Genomic DNA, 22,737 nt, shown 5'->3' with positions numbered 1-22,737 from the left:
ATTGGGACACCCAGTCAAAGGAATAGGACCCCGAGAGCAGACAAAGAATTCAGAGACCACCTCCCCACAACACACACATGGACACACTGTGAACTCTTTGGAGAACAACAACAAAAAAAAAAAAAAAAAAAAAAACTAAACAACAACAGGGTGTATGCAGAGGAACTAGCACAGACCCATGAATGCTTGTGGTTGCTCCTTCAGTCTCTGTGAACCCTAATGACCTCTGCTGAGTTGATACTCTGGGTTGTGTTCTGGTGTCTGCAACCCCTCTGGCTCCTTCTGTCCTTTCTCTCCCTCTGCACCGAGGGCTGCCTCAGCTTCATCTAAGGTTTGACTGTGGATCACTGCCATTGCTCCCATTAGTTACTGAATGAAGCCTTTCTGATGGACAAGGCATTGATCTATGTGTATAGCAGAATATAATTAGTAATCCTTTCACTGGCTTCGGTTGAGGAGCATCTAGGTTGTTTCCAGGTTCTATTATGAACAATGCTGTTATGGACATAGTTGAGCAAATGTCCTTATAGTATAAGTGAGCATCCTTTGGATATATGCCCAAGAGTGGTAAGATCATTATTCCTGAAAATTATATGTATCAGGTTACTTATTTATAAATTATATCTGAAAAGTATTTGAGCACTCCATAACACAGGCACTGGCTATTTTACAGGAAGACCAAGGGATCACAAAGGTAAAAGGGAAGCAGAGGGATAGATCTTAAAGCTTTAGCCTTATCCAGACAGAAACAGGACAAGACTGCAGGTATTGAAGATGGTGTTTCTCAGCAGCAGCTGCTGTGGTTGTGAGGACTTTATCTGGCTTCATTTGACCTTCCATCATGAAGTGATTAGTAGAACTGGAAGACTGTGGGTGCCAGCGCCAGGTGAGAAAAAGTTCATGAAAAGTGGGATTGCCAGAGCTGCAGAATGTGAAGCTCACAAGTCCCCCATGATCCAAAATGTCTGTCCAGTGTCATCACTTGCCCAGATGCAGGAGCTAAATGTGTGAACTGAAGCCTTGGCACATGCTATGTTGTTGAAGGATATTAAGGAGATCAATAAAGAATCCAAGAATCCTTTGGGAGGGAGAGAACATGAGTCTGAATTCTATGCTAGAAGCTTGACAGAGACCCGCAGGAGGCAGTGTTCTCCTAGGTGAGTGGTAATATGTGATAGTAGTAATGGGACAGACTGGGAGGCAGGCTCTTCTGCTGGGTGGGCATATAGTGCAGAGCTGTGCTGTGGTGTGACTGTGGAGAGAAAAGGAAGGGGCTGAGCATCACTATGATGACTACCAGCACATGGGGCTCCGCTGCTCTAAAGGAGACAGGCCTGTGGGACCACTCTCATCATCCAGGCTATTATTGATTCTGAAAGTCCCAAACCGTTGCCATTCAGAATTATTGTTCCTTCCTCCGTTGGTGTAGTCATAAAATATATGGATAATAAGAGACAGAGTTGTGGATGAACCGGTGTCTTTTCTTAAAATGAGAGTATAATAATAATAATAAAAAAAGAACATTTAATGCTTAAAAACTTTATCCTTGTTAAATATGCATAAGCATCTATGGTCTGACTTAAAGCTCCAAAGATTAAAGTGTGAATCCCAAATGCTTAAAATAATTTACCTGTTTGGAATAAGATGGCTAGGAGATTATCTACACTGCATGTCTTCACCTAAGTGTGACTATGTCTTGCTACTTGATGTGGGAGTGTCATATATCAATCTGTTGATTTCATTGGTTAAGCAATAAAGAAACTGCTTGGCTGGTCCTCATAGGTTAAAACATAGGTGGGAGGAGTAAACAGAACAGAACGCTGGGAGGAAGAGGAAGTGAGCTCAGAGATGCCAGGCTCCTCTCTCCTGGACAGACACAAGCGATGAAGCTCCGACCCAGGATGGACATAGGCTAGAATCTTCCCAGTAAGACCGGTGCTCACTAAGACCGGTGCTCACAGATTATTAGAGATGGGTTGATCGGGATATCAGAATTAGCCAGTAAGGGCTAGAGCTAAAGGGTCAAGCAGTGTTTAAATGAATACAGTTTGTGTGTTGTTATTTCGGGGCATAAGCTAGCAGGCGGCCAGGGTGCTGGGGACGCAGCCGCGCCACTCTTATTACTACAGCTACTGTCCTGGAAAAAGGCAGTCTGACTGTGACAAGGGCTCCATCTCCATGTTTGCTACACTTTGCTTTACAGATACAACTACATGGCCCCTCAGTTCACGGCTGATAGACCACCATTATACTCAGTACAGTCTGCCTCTGCTTCAGTTCCTTAATGACAGGTTTCTTGATCTTGTCTAAATAAAGCAATATAAAGTCTATTTTAAAGAAATTCATAGGAGTGGAAATCAGTCACGACTATATACTCGTCACAAATAATTGAACAAACACAGCAAAGGTTACAATTCTTTTAGAAATTAGAGTCTCAATTGTTTCCTTTCTCTGATTAGACATTTAGAAAGTGGTTAAAGTGAATTATGACAGGATTAGTTATCAAAATCAGAAAACTAGAGAGTGTTTTCTCCTTCTCTTTCAGCAAGACACCGTAAGGACCATGGACTTTATCATTGCTTTGTCCTCTGTGTGTGCAGGAGTGTCAAGAAGGTATAATAACAACTGCCATGCTAACAAGGGACCACAACAAGTATCCTAATATCAACGTAGTATTTTCAGTTACCAGATAATGACATCCCATAGTTGTTCGCAAAGAAAGTATCTAGCTAAAACCAACTGGAGAAAAAAAAATTGCATGTCTTCAGACAGCAAATGTTTCTGATATATCATTTGAGAAGGCCGATAATTGTTCTACTTCTGAAGAGATAGTGAAAAATGTATATTCAATGAAATTGAAGGTGAAAATATTTGGGTTTTGTTTGTTTGTTTTCAAGAGAGGGTTTCTCTATGTATTCCGAGCTGTCCTGGATCTCACTCTATATACTCAGATCTTTGCTCTGTTAATGTATATCTGGATCCAAGAATGAAGGCTGTTTTCCCTAAGTGGTGTTTTGTATTTGACAGTGCTCACAAATATAAATGAAAAGAGCTATCATACCAACATTGTAAAAAAAAGTAGTAAGTATATGTTTTATTACTAGCAAGTGTTAATTGGAGAGTGCTCCAATTGGACACCAGCTCGGACAGGTTTGTATAAATTCTAAAACTTAATTTTACTTAATTCTTTTCATACAATATTTTTCTTCTCCCCTGACTCATCCAGATCTTCCCCACCTCTCTATCCAACTTGATGCTTGTCTCTAAAGAGCAATAAACTAAACATCAACAAAATACCCAAATACAAAATTCAAAGCAAGGAAACTTTAAAAGCCCAAAACAATTACACACACTCACACACCAAAAAAAAAAAAAAAAAAAAAAAAAAAGAAAAAGAAAATCAAGATGAAGCAAACCAAAAACCCTACCCCACGGAACCATGGAGTTAGTTTGATTGACTCCTGTACAGGGACTCCTAGAGTGTGGATGATAGATCAGTGACACTCTACTGGAGAACACAGATCTCCCCTTTCCCGCTAGGTATTAATTGCAAATAGCTTCTTGGTTAGGAGTGGAAGCCCATGTCCATTTCCCTCCCCAGTGCTCAGGTTTTGTACTATTGGAACCTGTGCAGCGGTTCTTGTCACAAGAGTATTAGTCCTGCGATGTCCTACGATGTCCTGCGATGCCCTGCGACCATCTGCTGCCTCTCTCTGGCTCTCTCAATCCTTTTGCCCCTCCTCTGTAGAAATCCCCAGGCCTTGCGGGAGAGGGCTGTATAGAGACATTCATTTAGGGTTCAGAGCTCCAAAGCCCTTCATTCTCATCACATTGTTCAGCTGTGGGCCTCTTTGTTTATTATCATCTACTGATATTTAATTTTCAGAGTTAGCACGAAGACAAACGCTTTATCTTTATTGTTTACTTGTCAAGAAAAGTATATAGGTCAGAGTGTCATCAACTACAGTGCTCCCTGAGGACTAGATGAAGAAAGCTTGTTTCTTTCCCTAACTTCAGGAGATAGTATCTGTTTTTCAAAATTTATATGTCAGTTGCGTAAAATGTTGGCTCCTACCTTACTCACATTCAAAACTCATAAGTACCATGAAGTAAAGTTTACTCACATTTAAAGCCATTGCAAATATCATAAAAGTTTAATTTATGTAATTGCATTTACCAAATTAATTGTAATTTTTTTGACTTAAAATTTACCATATTTATGCCAAAACAAATTGATATACTTTTACTTTATTTGATCACTAAATTATAAAAAAATTAAACATTTCTTAAGATCTATTATAAAAATCAACAAGTTTGATTTTAAATATCCATATGATAACTGAAATTAAGCAAAATCAAACAAACAAACAATACCCCTTCAATAACAGAGGTGCTATAAGATTATCAAGGGATTATTAGTGTATTATTATATGAAGACGCATAAAGAAAACTTAACCTCTCTGCACTTTTATGCAAGTAAAACTTTGAGAATTCTCTTTCTTGTTTTCCCGAGATTGATTTTGTGAAGGTGAGATTCAGCTTTAGCCTGGGGTTAAATTTTGATGTTTTTACTTGTTCATTTGGCATTTTTCCAAAACATGAGTTCTGCAAGTCTTTTTTCTTTCCCTAACTTTTCTTTCTCCAAACTGGAAATTCGAGCCTGCAGAAGCAACCTTGTTAACGTATGGAAGACATAAGCTTCCTCATGCTCACCTCCTCCATCAGGTCTCGCCCTCCTTCATCGGGTCTCACCCTGCACTGCCACTGCGAAACGTGAGAAGCGAAGACGTCAGGGCAATGGCTGTTACCCAAATCCTTCTCTTACTCACATGTATGTTTATTTAAATGAAGCTTTAAATAGAAACAAATCAGCACATCATTACAAAACTCTAGGTACTTCGATTGGAAAGGAGCAACTGCATCATCAGTCTAGCACAGAAAGACAAGTATACACTATGAGCTAAGCCGAAGGAAAAGTGCAGTGTTGCAAACCTTAAGACACATTCAACCCCAGATCAAAGTTGCAATATTTTCTATGGCCAGTATACCAATATAAATAATGATGAGCAGCATCAGTTAGCTGTGATTAGCAGACAGCACTGTTTAAGCCTTGGATATCTTAGACATAATGAGCTTACCACTTGTTTTTCCTTTCTTCAAAATAGTTTTTTTTTTTTTTAATGCAATGCATCTCGGCTACTGTTTCTGTCCCCCAATCCCTTTCTGTTCCTGCCCACCTCCCCTCCTCTCCAGATCTACACCTTCTCCCTTTTGAGTTAGGAAACAAACATGCATTTAAGGAATAAAATAATAAAATATAGCCAAAGACATCAGAGTAGAACTAAACAAAAAGAAGCAAAATAGCCAAGGACAGTGCATGAGAAACAAATGCAGACGCAGAAACATGTGTTTGAACACATAGAAGTCCCATAAGAACAAAAAACTAGAAGCCAGAATACGTATGTAAAGGGGAGTTCTTCAGGAAGCTGGGAATCCATCTACCACAAGATCCAGATACAGCACTTTTGCGCATATTCCCAAAGGAGGCTTCAGACTACTACAGAGACACTTCCTCAACCATGTCCACTGTTGTTCTGTTCATAATAGTGAGATGTAGGGTCACCCTAAGTGTCTGTCAATGGATGAATGGATAAAGAAAGAAAATGCGATACAGCAACACAATGCACTAATATTTAGGTGTTAAAAAACTGAATCATGAAATTTACAGGTAAATGGAGAGAGCCACAAAAATAACCACTTTTTTTTTTTTTGATTTTTCGAGACAGGATTTCTCCGTAGCTTTTGGTTCCTGTCCTGGAACTAGCACTTGTAGACCAGGCTGGCCTCAAACTCACAGAGAAATAAACACTTTTTCAACCATATATTGTCACTGCTGCTGTGACAGAGTCTTAATTTTGGAAAATTATAACATTACAGATTTCAGACATCATATAGTCTGATGAAGAGATCATCCTCAGGCATCTGTGAATGTGGAGTTGGACTCAAGGGACAGTAACAATGGTTGAAGGACATCGTCAGTGCAAAATTCACAATGTGTTCTGAAACTCATCAATCAATCACCCAAAGCTTTTAAGATCAAAATGAATTAGTATTCTTCATTGATTAGCTCCTTGTCTTATTCTCCTCATTCCACCTTTCTTTTGATTCATATTTTGTTTCTGAATATATTTTATATAAAATAGTCATCCAACATAACAAGTACAATCCGAGCTCTTTAATGCAATATATAATGTTAACAATCAATTAGTATTTTTATTTCAGATTATTTTACATACACTGTAGACAAAGTCAATTTTGTGTATATCCACTAAATATATCTTTAAAAAGACAAAAAAGAAAACCCCATTCTATTGTTTCAATTATCTATCTTGACTGTGTTATTCTTAAATATTGCAAATATTTGCAACATATTCAAGTTTACCTTTCAAAACTGTATGAGAATGTCAGTATTGGAGTGGGAAGTTGGAAGTGTCACAGAGCACTCTGGAGCTTTGGATTTGAAGTTTATTGATCCAATCTCTTCAGTCACTGATGAAAACTCTGAGGGCTGGCATTGTTTGCCAAAGGTCACATTTGCTAATGGGATATTCTGAGGAACATCTATTTTGTGAAAATTCTATTACACACCCAAGTCATTCCCAGCAGATGTCAATTAGCTAATTCCACCACAAACCTCCTTTGTGATAACAAAATATGGTTCTCTGCACTTGGTGAGATTAATTATTGATTATTTTGTCTTTTTCTTCTATTAAGACTGGTTAATCATTATGTCGTCTTAGCATAAATGTTTCACATTGGAAATCCTCTTCTAAAACTTTCTTATTTATACAAAGTACAATTTCTCCTTTGTATTTGGCTAATACTGTTAATGGATTCTATGAGTGGCCCTCATTTGACATTCTGAAACGTATTGAAAAACATCCATATGTGCACAGACATTTTAGGGTAGCAGGAGATTTCCCATGGGAAAAGCGCAAGGAGCAGTGATTCTAATAAGTATAGTAATGAAAAAATATATATCACTGACCTGTTTTATTTTATATTAGTACCTTCACAATTAATATAAAACATGCAATAGTGCAAAAGGTTATTATATTCAAATAATTAAGTATTAGGCAAAATTATAAATAGAATCTATTTTTATTCATCTTAATATCAACAGACATTTGGCAAGTCTATTCCAAATCTACTTTGCATAATTTGCTTGTTCTGAAATGGCTATATGATTTAACCAATGGTATAATCTTTAGTGTATTAGACTAAACAATTATTATAATATTCAACAGGACTCGGAATAATACCTCTGCTTTCATTCATTTATTCTGCCATTGAATGTGCACTGAACATCTACTATGAATTAAACAATGTTATAAGTGCCAAAAATAAACTGATAAGAAAAAATAATCGTTCAACTCATTATCTATTGAGAAAAATGGGTATTTTCAAGTTAACTCACAAATGATCTTCAAATCAGAGCTGTTATAAACATTATAAATTAAGGTACATAGTGCTATGAGCAACTTTAAAAGCATTTTATGTATTCACTACAATTCAGTGCCCCACAGAGAAGTCATCAATGTTATTAAACTAAAATAATAAATAAGTGTGATTAAGCACAATGAGATAAAAAATTCTTAAGGGATTTCTAAATATTTCTAAAGATAAATTGTTCACTAAACTTAGATTGAAAAAGAATACAAAACTAAATAAGATCCAATTCCAAATCCTGGTTCTGTTTCTGTTCTCTACTTCTCCCACAGTGGTCTTTGGTGATGGCCATTACTGGTTTTGGATCCTTTTTCTGAAACTTCTCAGAGGTAAGATATAAGAAACGAGCAACTTTTATACCACCGTTTGCAGCATGAACATAGTCGCAGTCCCCCAGAGTGGAGGGAGACCTGTATGCACTTATAGCAAGTCAGTATTTCTTCCCTTCACCATTGGTACGTTTGTAGATATGTACCTACAAAAAAAAAAAAAAAAAAAAAAAAAAAAAAAAAAAAAAAAAAAAAAAAAAAACAGGATAACAAGAGGAAAATGTAAAAATGCACTTCAATAGGAGCTTGTGACAGGAATTTTCAGGGAAGATGGCTTAATGAGAAAGAAAAACATATGTTTTTAGGATTAGGTAGGATGAAGAGGTACAGATCATGGAGCATGCTCAGTCAAATGGAACATGATCTAATGGTTCTAAATTGAGGGAGGGAGGAGACATGACAGGGCCAGTTTGTTCAGATTCCCCTGAATACTGTGTTTTAAGAGGCACAATTGTTTTGCTGTTCTTTCTTTCTTTTTTCCTTATTCCATAAGCTGGGCACATCTCAAATGAAGGTCTAATGATCTGTTTTCACATGGAAAGGAGTATGGAGGTGAACCTATGTAGTTCCTGAGATTTAGGTTCTGCTTCTCCTGTTATGTCTGGTGCCATACAGTTTGTGCCTGTAACACTTACATCTTTTCTTAGGAAACACAGCAGCCTCCCAACGATGGTGTGCCTGTGCAAGCCAATGTTCCACCTGGAGTAGTACTCAGTGATTATGGGTTCTTTCCATGAGAATATTATAACCACATGTCTCCTTCTCCTGCTTTTTACTGAACTTAGGTTAAAATGCAAAGAACAAAAGCTATAAATAAGTGAGTGTGTACATACTTTACTATGGATATATTTGTACTCTTAGACTTTAGAACATATTTTTACTAGAATGTTATATTATTAAAACCAACTTTGGGGGCTGGAGAAATGACCCAGTGGTCGGGACCACTCTAAAGGATGTGGTTTCAATTTCCAGCACCCACAGGACAGTCCACAGTGTTTGTAACTCCAGTTACAGGGTATCTATGGCACCAAACACACGTTTGGTACATACACAAGCACAAACACACACAATCTATATCTATATCTATATCTATCTATCTGCATGCAGGCATATTACCCATAAACATAAAATTATAAGAAAAAAACACAAAATTTTTAAAATTATAAATTAATATTCTTTTGGTATAAATATCTCACACTTTTAAAACTAACAATACTTCCAAAATACACATAATTTGCTCCTTTCTTAAGGTTATTTTTTAATTCAATTTGTAGCAAATTTTTATCAATTTCCACAGCTGGGTGATGTGTGATATGATGCATTTTTAATTGAACCTTAATAACATAATGTTTTGCATAGATCATTAAAAAGATGATATTGTTGGCTAGTATATTACGCACAGAAAAATTCCCTATGTTTAATAATAGAAGGACACTCTAATATAATGGGCATATTCTACAACATTAAAAACCTCAGTTCATAACAATATGTAAATTAGAATGAATGTATGGATTCCATATGACAAGAGGGTCTGATCAGACATCTTGCAATTGTAGTACCAGTTTTATAAAACATAATTGTAGTGATTTTAATTGGAATGATAACATTATTATCTTGTCAGTAAGCAGTATTAACAACATACTGCATCATCACGTATAAGTACATATAAAGAATTAAACATATTTTGTATGGGGATTAAGAGATTGTAAAAAGATTTTACTGTGCTTATATAATTTTTACAAATGCTGAATGTATCTGAAGTACTCCTAAGTTTTAATGTTGAAAATTGCTTTAAAATGTAGACATTTAAGATCCATAAATATATTCCTTATTCTATTCATATAAATTATTAAATGAGGTAAATATATATTTTAAGTCAAACAGGGTGTTTTATACATTTGTTTGTTTCCAGCAAATACCTCATTAGTAGAAGTATAAATAATTAATTTTTAACAAATTCTGCATCCTCAGGGGACTCTGAATATTCAGTATATTTATAGTTCTGCATCTGCCATAGTGTATTTTTCTATTGGTGTGTAAGTAGAGTTCTTCTGAGTTGAAGGACTTTTCAACAGGGCTGGAAGACACAATATATGAGGTTTTTCATCAGCAGGCATAGGCCTAAACTTCCTTAATGGAAGAGTGTGAAGTATTTCACCTCTGTGACCCACAGAACGTGAGAAGTACATCAAATGCATTGAATACATTGGTTTTATTTGGAATTCTCATTTTGTTTGTACAGTATTATGCTAAAGTTAATTTAGTATACATCAGCAACATTTCAAGATGTGGCTCTGCTTGGCTGCCGTTCAGTCTCATGGGCTATATAAAAATACATAAATTATTAAGCTTAGCATCATTGAAAACATGTGCATCTATATAAAAATGTCATACATTGAGGGGCTACCATCTGTGGGTATGGTAATATAAACCCACAAACGTGCACAATCCTGTATATTGATTCAAATAAACAAAATCCACTTGGATACATAACCTGATATTGTGGTTTGGGTAGGTACCATTTCATTTTGTCAAACATCAAATGGAAGAGTAATAGAATACACATATTGTTTCGGTTAGTTTGGCACTTTCTTTATCCAACAAACATGATCCACCCTTTAGAGAAAAATCATGAATTCAGTGCTGCAAAGTGATAGCACCATAGATCTCTTGAACATTCCAACATTATCATCATTAGAAAATATACTTTTTACTGTGCACAGAATATAATGCAATATTTACACTGTGTTACTGGTGGTGTTTATTGTGATGTCTCTAATATCAGTTCAGGGAAGACAAGAGACAAGACTACTCAATAGAAACATGTTATTTAATTTTAGTTGGGATGAATTAAAAGAGAGTCAAATAACTTATTTTACAACTTCTAAAGTGATAAGTTAAAAGATGATTTCTAAATATCAACTTTATAACAAACATTTCAAGGACATCTCAGAATATGTATATTCATACAAATTCATGTTTTGCTTTGGGTCTTTACATGAAATTTTTGTAAAATTACCTATGAAAAGAACAGAAAAAATTTAGTTGCTCCTTATAAAGATTAGTTATAATTTCTGTTTATCTTTGATAACTTAGGAAAGATCCTGTAGAGAGATATAGATTTCTATGATCAAATGAAATTTAGGATTATGTTAAAATCTACAGGAAATTCCATAAATACTTTTAAACTCCCCACTACATAAAAGCTTTAATGTTTGGGGTATTTGGTTGATGTTCACTTCTGCATTAGTAGAACATTGGCGATTATGAATGCACTTAAATTCACATGCGGATTCACACACAGTAATCTGGAATAGTTTGCATTCTTATGTAGTACCACTCTAAGGCATCTGAATATCACTGTTTTGTTTCTCAAAAGAAGATATTGGCATCAGAGAAAGGGAAAGATAACTAACACCAGTTTCCTCCCTCACTTTCTTCCTCATAGTGATGGCCCTAATACATTTTGTCTAAGGAACGCTTTATATGTTAAAAAAAAAAAGTTACTAAAGATTCTGATAGCTTTTGCTTCTGAGAGTTCTGTTTACCTTGAAGAAGCAATAAGTTCTATTGAAATGACTCTTTTGCATTTGTTAACATTTGTTAAAATTCTTTTAACTTGGGCTCTATTCATATTCTGCTTAAAGTATTTGCTTCAGAAACATGATTATTTCAGGAATTTTTACACCAAGGACACCACATAACCCTGAATACCTCAAGACCGAGCTCTAAAAACAAACAGAGGTTAATCAAAACGTCTCTGTCAAAGAGATATTCTAAGGCATGCTTGTGTTCTTCACCTTGGATGACTATTGAAACAATGACTCCAGAGGATTAAAATTTCCCCAGGAATGCCTGCTGAGAGAAGGAAAAGTGCAAAACCCAGTGATAGCCCAAGAAAGAGTTTGTTTTGGAAGAAGAAATTCCACACAGCTCTGAGGAGAGGCAGGGAAGACCAGGCTTACACAAGTATGGGACAGTGATGGGCACGAACACCCTTGAGTAGGACCGCTTAGTTAACTGTGCACACTTCTGGTCTCCATTCAAACCAAAAACCTCATGTAAGGACTCAGAAGATGGGATGGGGGGAATCACTGAACCCCTTCATTTGCTACTCAGATTTTTTCACTTTGAATAAAACAGGTTTTTTTTTTTTCTCAAAAGAAAGAAATAAAGAAAATCGGTTATGAGAATAAGACTATCTTATATATCTGCAAATTTTAATAGCCTTATTTTAGAAATTATGGATAATTTTTCTTAAGACGGTACCTAAACCGTCAGATAACAGTTCCATAAAGGTTGCTTTCAGTGGGAAACGAGATCCTTCAGTATATGTTTCAGTTGGAATTTTTCATCTGTTTAGTTATATAACATCTTCTAAAGGTAAACCTATTTTACTGCTCAGTTACAAATAATTAGATTTATCACTATCATTTCAAATTTCATCAGAGGAGTCATAAGTGTTCCAGATGCAGGGTGGAAGCAAGATTCAGTCATTTTCGATGGGGATTCTAGTTTATCAGTGACTAGATATTGAGGAAACAATCTTCCTTCAGTCTGAGAAAACATTGGCTAAGGCCTCAGACCCAAGTGAAGGTCATGTGTCCATCACTTGTCTTTCCATGTAAAATTATGTTGTTAATGAAAAAGCATTAGTTCATCCCTGCCACAGTATAAGTGTTTTTCTCAAAGAAATCAATGCATTTCAGGTGCTTCTCTTTTACCAAATTATATGCTAAAAAGATATGTGTCCAAAGGTTGAAATACAATAAAATTATTCCTAAGTATATGGTAGTAAAAACATAATGCCTCTTAGTAAAGTCTGATCTCTGACCTGTTTTCTTTCATGCTGAGACACTAGGAGTTTTAGTACTTTAGATTATTCAGTGCTGATAACTATTAATGTAAGACTGACAAAGTTGGCTACCAAAAGTTCTAATGAAAAATAAAATGTTCCCTTTTCGATTTCAAAACACAGTATTTGGTTATTATCCACAAATGCAATATATTGGGATTTCTTATCTCATCAAAACACATTTATTTTTTATGTGCACAACTTCATGCATGCACACGTGTGGATGTGCACATGTATGTGGATGTGTTTTCACTTGTATGCATGTGTCTGCTGACCAGAAGTTGACACTGATGTCCTCCTCAATCACTTCATCTTATTTTGGAGACAGGGTATAAACTGGAGCTCTCCAACTGGTTAGACTGACTGTTCACTGAGCTCTAGGGGTGCCCCTGTCTCCCTTCCCAGTACCGGAATTACAGGTGCACATTGCTGTTCTGAGTTTTTTTTCTTGAGTACTAGGTATCCACGCTCCAGTGCCCATGCTTGTGCAGCAAGTCCTTCTTAAAACTGAGCATCTAACCACTGCAGGATTTAATCATAGTTAATTTTCTAATCATAATATTGAATTATTTTTCTTAACTTCCATGTGGAGCATGGCTCCAGGGAGTTAGACCTGACCAGGGTATTGAGGGAAGGAAGAAAAAACAGACAGGCAGAAGCACAAACACACAGAAAAGCCAAGATCAGGTAGAGCTCCAGCACTCTGGGAGCTCGTGTTTTTATAATATACAGTTGAGCAGGGAAGCAAGTTTATTACATACAGATAAACAAGGAGGCAGGTGTGCAGGCAGATCAAGGGGTGGGTTTAGCTAATCTCACAAGGAATCATGTCTGTAATGGAACAGTCTCCACGCAGGAAATAACTGGGTGTGTGAGGGGGCTAGGGAGAATATTCTACATAGACTATCCATACCCACAAATGGATCAGAGGAAGGCTTTACCATTTTCTTCTGAGCTTCACCCCAGCAAGGGGAGGGGGGAGGGGAAGGGAGAGAATTTTCTATTTTCCATGGGTCTGAAGCTAGGGCGCTTGACATGGCCGTGCCTTTATCAACAACACACATTCACTTAGGACTTTACTCATTCAAGAATTCCTCCATTCTGCATACTTAAAATCCCCTACCTCACTATACAAGCTTTGGGCGTCAGCAAACTGAGATTTACTCACGTCTCTCTGGTCATTAAGTCCAATAATGTACTTGAATTTCTTAGTGCGTTGTTTGGACTTAATCATCTTATTCAAATGTTCACTATCTTATTTGTGATACAAAAATAGAGCCACAATTATTTAGCCTTGAAAGTTTAATGAGGTTATAAAGTTATATAAAGTTTGTAATGGATGCACTCCAAAGCATTACGCAATTTGTGTATGATCTCTTTATTGCCTTGCTGTTATCTGGACTTGTAGCTGTAATAGTATAACAAATGACTAGGTAAACACTAAAAACTCAAGCCCAAACTAATATTTATATTAATTCTGTATAAATAGCTAGTTAATAGTTTCATAGGCATATTACTAGGTTAGTCCAAAATATATATTTATGTATTCGTCAAGTATGTCCTAGGTACCTTTTATGCATTTATAGCAATATAGCTCTGAAAACAATAAAATGGAAGGGAACTGGTTATTGCTTCCCCAGATACCTAGTTTAACAGCAATAGAAATAGGAGATTAAAGACAGGTAATAAGTCAAGGAGTTGGAAGATAAATGTTTTGGGCACTTAATGAATAATTAGGAATGATAAATGCAGAAAAGTTGCTACCATGCAAAAGAGGGGAGAGGGAACTGCGATAGGTCCCACAAATCACCATGAGACCTTGCTTTTGCTGTAGAATCTTTCCTGGGAAACAGGTTTTGTGAACACATCTAGGTTGTAAGCTTGGGATTTCCCTACTTATCTGTCATGTGGTGATGGTGGTGGGGTTAGAGATGTCCCACTGCTTACTCCTCACCTCCTGCCCATCAACAACTGAGATAGGTAGAGGAGCTGGCCCTAAGGTCATAGGAACTGGAGGACTGTCCCACGCCTCACCAGCTGTAGCACTAGAAAGAGTGGACTCTGTACCTCTTCTGGGCAACACACAGAGCTGACCTTAAGGTATAGATGTTGGGGAGCCGATCCAGAGGGCATGTAAACAGGAGAACTGGCCCCACCCCTCACTCTTTGGTGCCAGAGGTGAATTAGCCAGAGCAATGCTGGAGAGCTCACCCTGGTAGCGAGAACAAGAGAGAAGTGTCTGACTGGTGGACCAACTCTACAGATGCCCAGGCCCAGCACCAGGATTATGACATGGCCACCCCAACATCCACCCCATCTATGATTTGCTGGAGCACATGAAGGGACCTGACAGGGCAGATCCAAAGCTGCAGGATCTACAAAACACAGGGAAACAACAGTATATCCAAGAGTTGTCCTAGTGAGGATCCTTCATCAATAGTGTAGTAGAAACCAGAGACCTCTAACCACCCAAGTGACTCTTTGCATTGAACAATTGCAAGTAAAGATACGTGGATAAAAGAGTTAACTGTGTGACCCACTGTGTCGCACTGTAGCTTCCATGACAAGATTTTTATTTTTTCCTTTTTTCCCTTTTTTCTCTTAAGTTTTGTATTATTTTGCATTGGTGGATGCAATGGGATGGGAAGTGAATGGGATCAAGATACATAGAATAAAAAGAAAGAAAGAAGGAAGAAGAAAGCAAGGAAAGAAGAAAGGAAGGAAGAAAGAAAGAAAGAAAAGAAAGAAGAAAGGAAAGAAGGAGGGAGACTGAATCCTTTGAGGCTTTCTTAGATTGGAAGATTCTGGTGTGTTTTATTTGTGTTTCTATTTAAAATACTTTAACAATTCTTTCATATTAGTCCATATGTACTATGTAAGATATTTTATCTTTTTCAGTAATAAACTATATGACTAATCACTAATTCTACAGTTATTCCCTTTTATAGTAACTATGTTGACACACATGCACAAACATACATACATAAATAGATATAAATATATATTTATTTATTTCAAAGATGTCATATGGCTAATAAAATTGATTAGATAGATTAGAATGTCAACTTTTACGTACTGGAAATATACAGAATCATCCAAATAAATTCATAAAGAGATGATAAATACTATATTCTATAAAAGTCCTTAAATGATATATGTGTGCTTTTAGAAGATGGTCATCAATGAAGAAAAAAACATAATGAAAATTTTCATGATCCTATGATTAAATATGCAATAATTTAAATTTCCCCTAACAATAATCTCTAATGATTCCATTTTTTCTCTGAAGAAAATCAACAAAAATAATTGTAAAGTGGTTTGAATTACTCAGTCATAAATAAGTGGCATTTTGAACGTTTCCAGTACATAAATGTTCACAGGATTTTGTGATAAATATCAGTTCAGTTTTGTTGATAGGAACTGTCAAGTCAGCCAGGTTAAACAATACTTTTGATATGACTTTAATGAACTGTCAAGAAGTTCTCCAATCCAAAATATGTCACCTTAAGCTTTAATATAGATAATAAACTTTGGTCTGCCATATTTTTGGGTCATTGTGTTCCTTACATTAACAATTGACATTTGTTCTACTTTGAGTCAGGTCTGGGTACCATATGCTGTGCAGTGCACCTAAACAATTCATGCTTTGACTGACACTGGTTCTTTGGCCTATGTCAACAATCTGCCCAGAAATATTTCCATAAAAATACATAAAAGTACTTTAGCTTCTATAATTTTTCACTCTGAACAATATTATATGTTCATTTTATCAATATTTTATTTCTGACACTATTTCCCTCCCCCACTAAAGGAAACAAGTTTCTTCATTGGCAATCTGTCTCTCCCTATTTTGACTCCTATTTTACAAACAGCTAAAATCCATAATATAATTATTGGGAACAAAATCAATAGCTTCTAAATTTAAAAAGCCTGAGACTATATAATCTGCACTCTGTAGCTTTCTAACTTTATAGATAACTTTAGGGAATTGATTAAATGTCTTTGTTTCTTGTAAAATTAAAACAATACTATTTCTCTTAAAATAATGGATATATCTGAGCTTTACTGAGTCTCAGAAGGGACTACAAATTTAAAAAAGATATTTCATTTCTGTCTAAAAAGGAGATAGAAGTTTGGAAAGACAGTTTTTAAAATAGTGTCAACACACCATTTAAATAAATAAGGAATAAAGGGGTCTCTTTTCTTCTTTGGTCTAACTTGAGTGATCATTTAAAGCCATGCTACAATCATTTGGTTCAGGTCGGAAAGGCCAAGACCCAACTATAGAAAAATATGTTACCCAGGCCACAGGGCAAAGATCTCAGCAGAAACGTGGGCTAGGATAATGTAGAAGTCAGGAAGCAACTGTAGTTCTTTTTCTAAATGAGCATCAGGGTCAGGTGTGAAAGTGATGGAGCAGAGCAGAGGCCTTGGCCTCAGATCCTCTCAGGCAGAAATATGCTCCAATATCATGACCCCAGCACAGAAGCAGACAAAGCCAGTATGGATAGTGTGGAGTCGTTAGGGAAGGGAGCGTGAGTCCCTGTGTAGGCTACCTGTTGCTGTACTCGGCAATTTCATTTGAGACAGTACAGGCCCGTGTTAGAAAAAAAAAAAAAAAACAACATAAAAGAGTCAGCCAGTAGAGAATATGGTTAACTTTCTAACTAAAATGCAGACTACAGGGAACAGAAATTCAAATAATACTTCTCCGTTTGAAGAAATTGCATATTTTAAAAGATAAATTTACTCAAACCCAACAGTGAAGAAAAGCAATATTCAAGAAAATGCTATTGATCTCATAATGACGTCAAATTCTCTCTGACATGAAAGCCCGTGTTCCTGAAACTGTGTGCTGTCATATGTGATTATTATGATGTTCTCATCTGCTGTTTGTCAGTGCCTATGGATAGGACACTAATTTAAGTAAATATAAAATGTAGTGGAGAGTATATAATATTCATTCACAGAAAAGTTACATACTGGTACTTGCTCACAGATAGAATGTCTACTCAAAATGTTACAAAATTCCATGGATATCATTAGGGAAAATAAATGAAATAAATATCCATTAAAATAAAGTTAGGGATTAGTCCTGAAAATAGAACAAAAATGTGAAGAAACAGTAGCATTAATTTAATGTCATGTTTTCCTGACTAACAAAAGTTCATAATTACAGAATTTCAACCTAGTTTTTATTATGCCACTTGAACGCCTAACATATAATTACTAACACTAAAAAATTCCCTTCTGAAGGCAAAATACCAAGGCAAACATAATCATATGCCAAAAATTTTAATAAACCTGAAGTGGTTGACAAACCACTAATCAGAAATAGCTGTCAGTTCTGGAAATATGTACATCACTAATCTGAATATCTTCATACAAATTCTCAACTTCGAGTACAAGCCCTGAAATTTCAAATAAATTCTGAATGTCTTCATTGCTTTAGAAACCTTTATTTTCTACAACTCTCACCTTCTAAGATTCTGAACATCTTCATGCCTTTATTAAAGCTTTAGACAAATTGGATTTTTTTTTAATGAAATTCTCTTTAAATACCCGAATGAGAAAATTGTGTGAGGTAAGAATCTGGTGATACAAAGCTAATCATTTCAATCAATTTCAATAAATATGTTAACATATATGACTATAGCAATGCACACATTTTTGTTATTTATTGGCTTTCTTTCTTTCATATGTGATTTTTTTAAGTTAGATTAAGTTTTCTGTGTGTGAAGTATATAAACCGTTATAAAGTCAACAGAACGGATGGATTTCTGAAACCTCGACATAGTCCTCCTTTCGCTGTGGGCTCATCATTGTGAAAGCAACTCTCCCTTTTCTGGATCACCAAAGGGAAGGAGCCTTGTGCTTCAGGCTCTGATGGAGACATTGCCCTGACAGCTGATCATCAGCCAGGAATGTGACCCTCGTGGGGGAGTAGGGCTCATATACATTCGAGCTTCTGCTGTGCTTGCCACACATTTGGGATAAGTGTTCTCAGCCTGCAATGATAAGCGAGGAAAGAATGGTGAAGTGTCACGGCCTCTTAAAACTTAATTTTGTGTCAACGTCTTTGCCCACATTCCTGATAACACTGTGTGAAGAAGCTGTGTTCCCCGCTCAGAAGCTTACTGCTGCCATGTTGTCCATTTCTGCCAAACTAACCCCAGGCAGTTGCAGAATGCAGCAAAAAGAAGGATTTCATTCTTACTTTTATGTTATAGATATGCAACCTGGCCAGAAACTTAAATAACCTTTCCCAGTACCTGTAGGGATTAGTGAAAAACACTAAAATCCTGGTGGAAAACTCATAACCTGTGTGCTTTTTTTTTTCCATTGCACAAACCTTTCCTTTGGACAAATCCTAATTCACCTTTCAACTTAGAAAACATAACTGCTTGTGTCAGTGGAAATATAAAAAGGGGGTGCTAGGACATGCAGTTACTGCGTGGTTACTGCCTGTCCTGGCATTCTTATTTTTCAGTGAGAAAAATGAGAACAATTTTTCAGAGCTCAAATAGAGAAATTGCCTGAAGTAACAGTGCTGGATGTGGAAGGAAAGGATGCACACGAATTAGCTCATTCAGCGCTTACGAGACCATGGTTTGGTGGATCATTCTCTTGACAAGTTAGCAAAAGTTCAAGGGCATTGTCTTCATCCTTCTTCCTCTTTGTGCTGCACACAGCCTTTCCTCTACCACAGGTCACTGCTTCGCATTATGTTAACAACCATTTTTAAATAGTCATGAAATTTCTTTACCATAATCTAATTAATTACTACCAGCATGACAGTTTGATATTATTGTTTGTCGTCTATGAGAAGCTTTTTGCTGCTTGGATATTTAAACCATCAGGCTTCTTTATGTCCTCTTGTGGCTCCTTTGGGGCCTGCTGAAGCTTACAGATCAAGGCATCCATCTGGCAGAATGGAAGTGGAAATGGATATAGCCCACTCTCTTTAAATGCTTTTTGTCTGTAAATAGCACACATCTACTCTGCTTACGTTGCATTAGGACAAGCTAGCTAAGTAGTCTTGCACAGATATGATGAAGTGGGTGGCATTTACCATGATCCCACTACGTGGTAATGGGAAAATGACTGATTCTAGCAGACAGCTATTCATCCCTGCTGTACGACCACATATGGAAAGGGTTTCCCTCATTTTGCGTTTTGACTTTTTGTTACTCTAAAAGCTGCTTCCTAGGGAAAGTAGCAGATTTGACAATCACAAGGCTGTGTAGTAGTACATTTTGTAAAATACTTCCATTTTCAGTATTTGTTTAGATATGAGAATACAAGAGAAATAAAATTCATTACTTTATATTTCAACGTTTTAGTTGCTTAAAACTAACAATTTTTTGAAACACTTCTTTGCTGTAAAAAATACACTGCAGGATGACAAAGTTAACAAGTTTATCAGACTAGATCTCATATCGACTCCGTTGAAGCTCATTATACACACACACATTTGTATCTTCAACTCATCATTGCTCCAAGCAATGAATAAAAGAAAAGATTGCAATGTTTTCCAGTCTGAAGGAATACATGCCTTCATGTGAGGCTCTTTATGAGAGTTACAGAACTGGGAGAGTGCAGTGAGTCTCTTCCGGTCTACTCTACACTTTCAGTATTGCTTTGGAGCCACATAGGCAGGACACCTACACAGAATTCACATCAAGCAAAAGAAAAGGGAAGCCCAAAAGGACTTTTGCATCCTTTGTGGATGAGTCAAAGTGACTTTATAGCTTGTATTTGAACTGTAGTATCAGACCACAATATTTACTACTGCAGAAAAATAATATTTAACAAGGAGATTTCATGAGGTTTTTTTTTGGATAGGTACACAAAAATCTAACCAAATAATGCCATGCTTATTTTTATGAAATAGAGAAACATTTGCAAAAATCTATTTCATCATTACCGAATTTACTGATGGTCTTGCATGTCAACTAGCCACAAGCTAGAGTCATCAGAGAGGAAGGATCCTCAGTTGAGGAAAAGCCTCCATGAGGTCCAGCTGTAGGACAATTTCTCAATTAGTGACCAATGAGAGAGGGCCCAGTCTATGGAGAATGATGCCATCCCTGGGCTGCTGGTCCTGGGTTCTATAAGAAAGCAAACTGAGCAAGTCAGGGGAAGCAAGCCAGAAAGTAGCACCCCTTGATGGCCTCTGCATCAGCTCCTGTCTCCAGGATCCTGTGCTGTTTGAGCTCCTGTCCTGACTTCCTTCAGTGATGAACAGTGACATGGAAATGTAAGCCAAATAAATTCTTTCCTCCCCAACTTGCTCCTTGGTCATGTTTTTTGTTGTTGTTGTTGTTGTTGTTGCAGCAATAAAAGAACCCTAAAATATCTATCAATAAGAAAAAAATAATACTTATCTAAATAAGAACTCAAATCAGTATATTTATTTACATTAGAGAAAACAACTCTTTAAATACCAAGCATTGGTATTGAACAACTTCTAAATTTGGAAGAAATGAGCATACCAATGACCCCTGTAGTGTCCTGCTCCAACAAGCGGCTCAGTGCTCTAGAGTTAAACAGGAAGGACAGAACCCTTTTCCATGGTGCTCTCCTCAGTCCGCATATGACTGCTGCGTTTCTCGTCCTCCTGTCTTCGCTGTTACTGTTAATGAACGAGATACCTAAGACAATCGGCAAAAAATAAATGTTGCATAACATGGCTATTCCCTTTGAACCTTTCTGTAACTACAAGAAATGTTACAATGTGACAATTTGTCTGTAACCACCAGTCAAGCTACTTTTCAATAATCACTGCACATTTCAAATAATCTTCCTGATAACTTAAGTAATATAGAGACAGATGTAGTCAATCTTGTCCAATATGTTTTGAATTGAACTAAGTAGTAACATAATACTTTACTAGAAATTGGAAAATGTCACGCTTAAAATTAGGACACGGCGTTTTAGGCGTTTTTAATCCCTTTGGTTTGGATGCGATGGCAAAAAGGATTCACTGTGCTCCTTCAGCTTAAACCCACACATTCCACAATCTCTTCAACAAAGACTTTTAATTTGCTCAAAGACAAAATTTCTACCATTATTGTTTCTCTTGAATTTTCTTATTTGAAAGGTCAAATTCAAGGGACTTACTTTGTGCTGAACTTTAGTATTTCCATGACTTCTTCCATCCCCAGTATAACTTAGCATGTCCAAGGATGTTTTCCCAGGTGTCTATGGACAGTTATAAATTAAAAGGCATGACATTTGTGCTTATGTAGACAGATGACTAAGGTGTTGAGCTGCCTTTTATTTAATGGAAGCAAATTTTGACCTTTGAGCATATAAAAATACAGAATTAATAAAGCCTTCTTGTAAAAATGTGAAAAATTATAAAAAGGAAACATTAAAAGGTGAACATTGAATAAATTGTTATCCACAACACATGATATTTTAATTTTTACTAAGCAAGATATATACAAACACAAATATATATTTGTGTGTGTATTTATCTACACATATTTTTCAAAAACTAAAATTTTGCTTATATTTACCAATACATAATAGATTTTTTTTTAAAAAATAGGGGTTTACAAGCAACATCTACTTTAAATCATTTAAGCAATCATATAAGACATGCTACTTGTTTAAAGATTAGGTGATTTCTATCTTTTCATTTTGTAGCTATATAACCTTATTAGTGTAGCTTCTGTCATTCCTAGGAAGCACACTCAAAGAAAACCCCCAGAAACTCGGGCTTTTGCAGTGCTTCTCCCTCTTTTTTGCTGTGTTCCTCGAGCATTTGGTTCAGGAGCTATAATAGAGGTGGATCATTGGAAATGTGCTCCTCAACTCTGACTAGTGAATGGTTGTGACCTTTTCTAATCGTCTGCATCACTTGCAAAGAGAAGTTTCCCTTATAAGAGTAAAGGACAGAGGGAAATTATTTAATTAAATTATACTCCAAAAATAAAGAAACATCCTTTTATTTCTTGATCCAGTCATGTTGATACATTCCAGCATGTAGGTGGTAAGACACAGGTAATATCTGTGAGCTCAAGGTCAACCTGGTCT

This window comes from Microtus oregoni, unplaced genomic scaffold (genome assembly GCF_018167655.1).
Source record: "Microtus oregoni isolate MIOR12 unplaced genomic scaffold, Mior012 000044F_ref0000062, whole genome shotgun sequence".
Classification (NCBI taxonomy): domain Eukaryota; kingdom Metazoa; phylum Chordata; class Mammalia; order Rodentia; family Cricetidae; genus Microtus; species Microtus oregoni.
Note: the sequence above shows the minus strand (reverse complement) of the source record.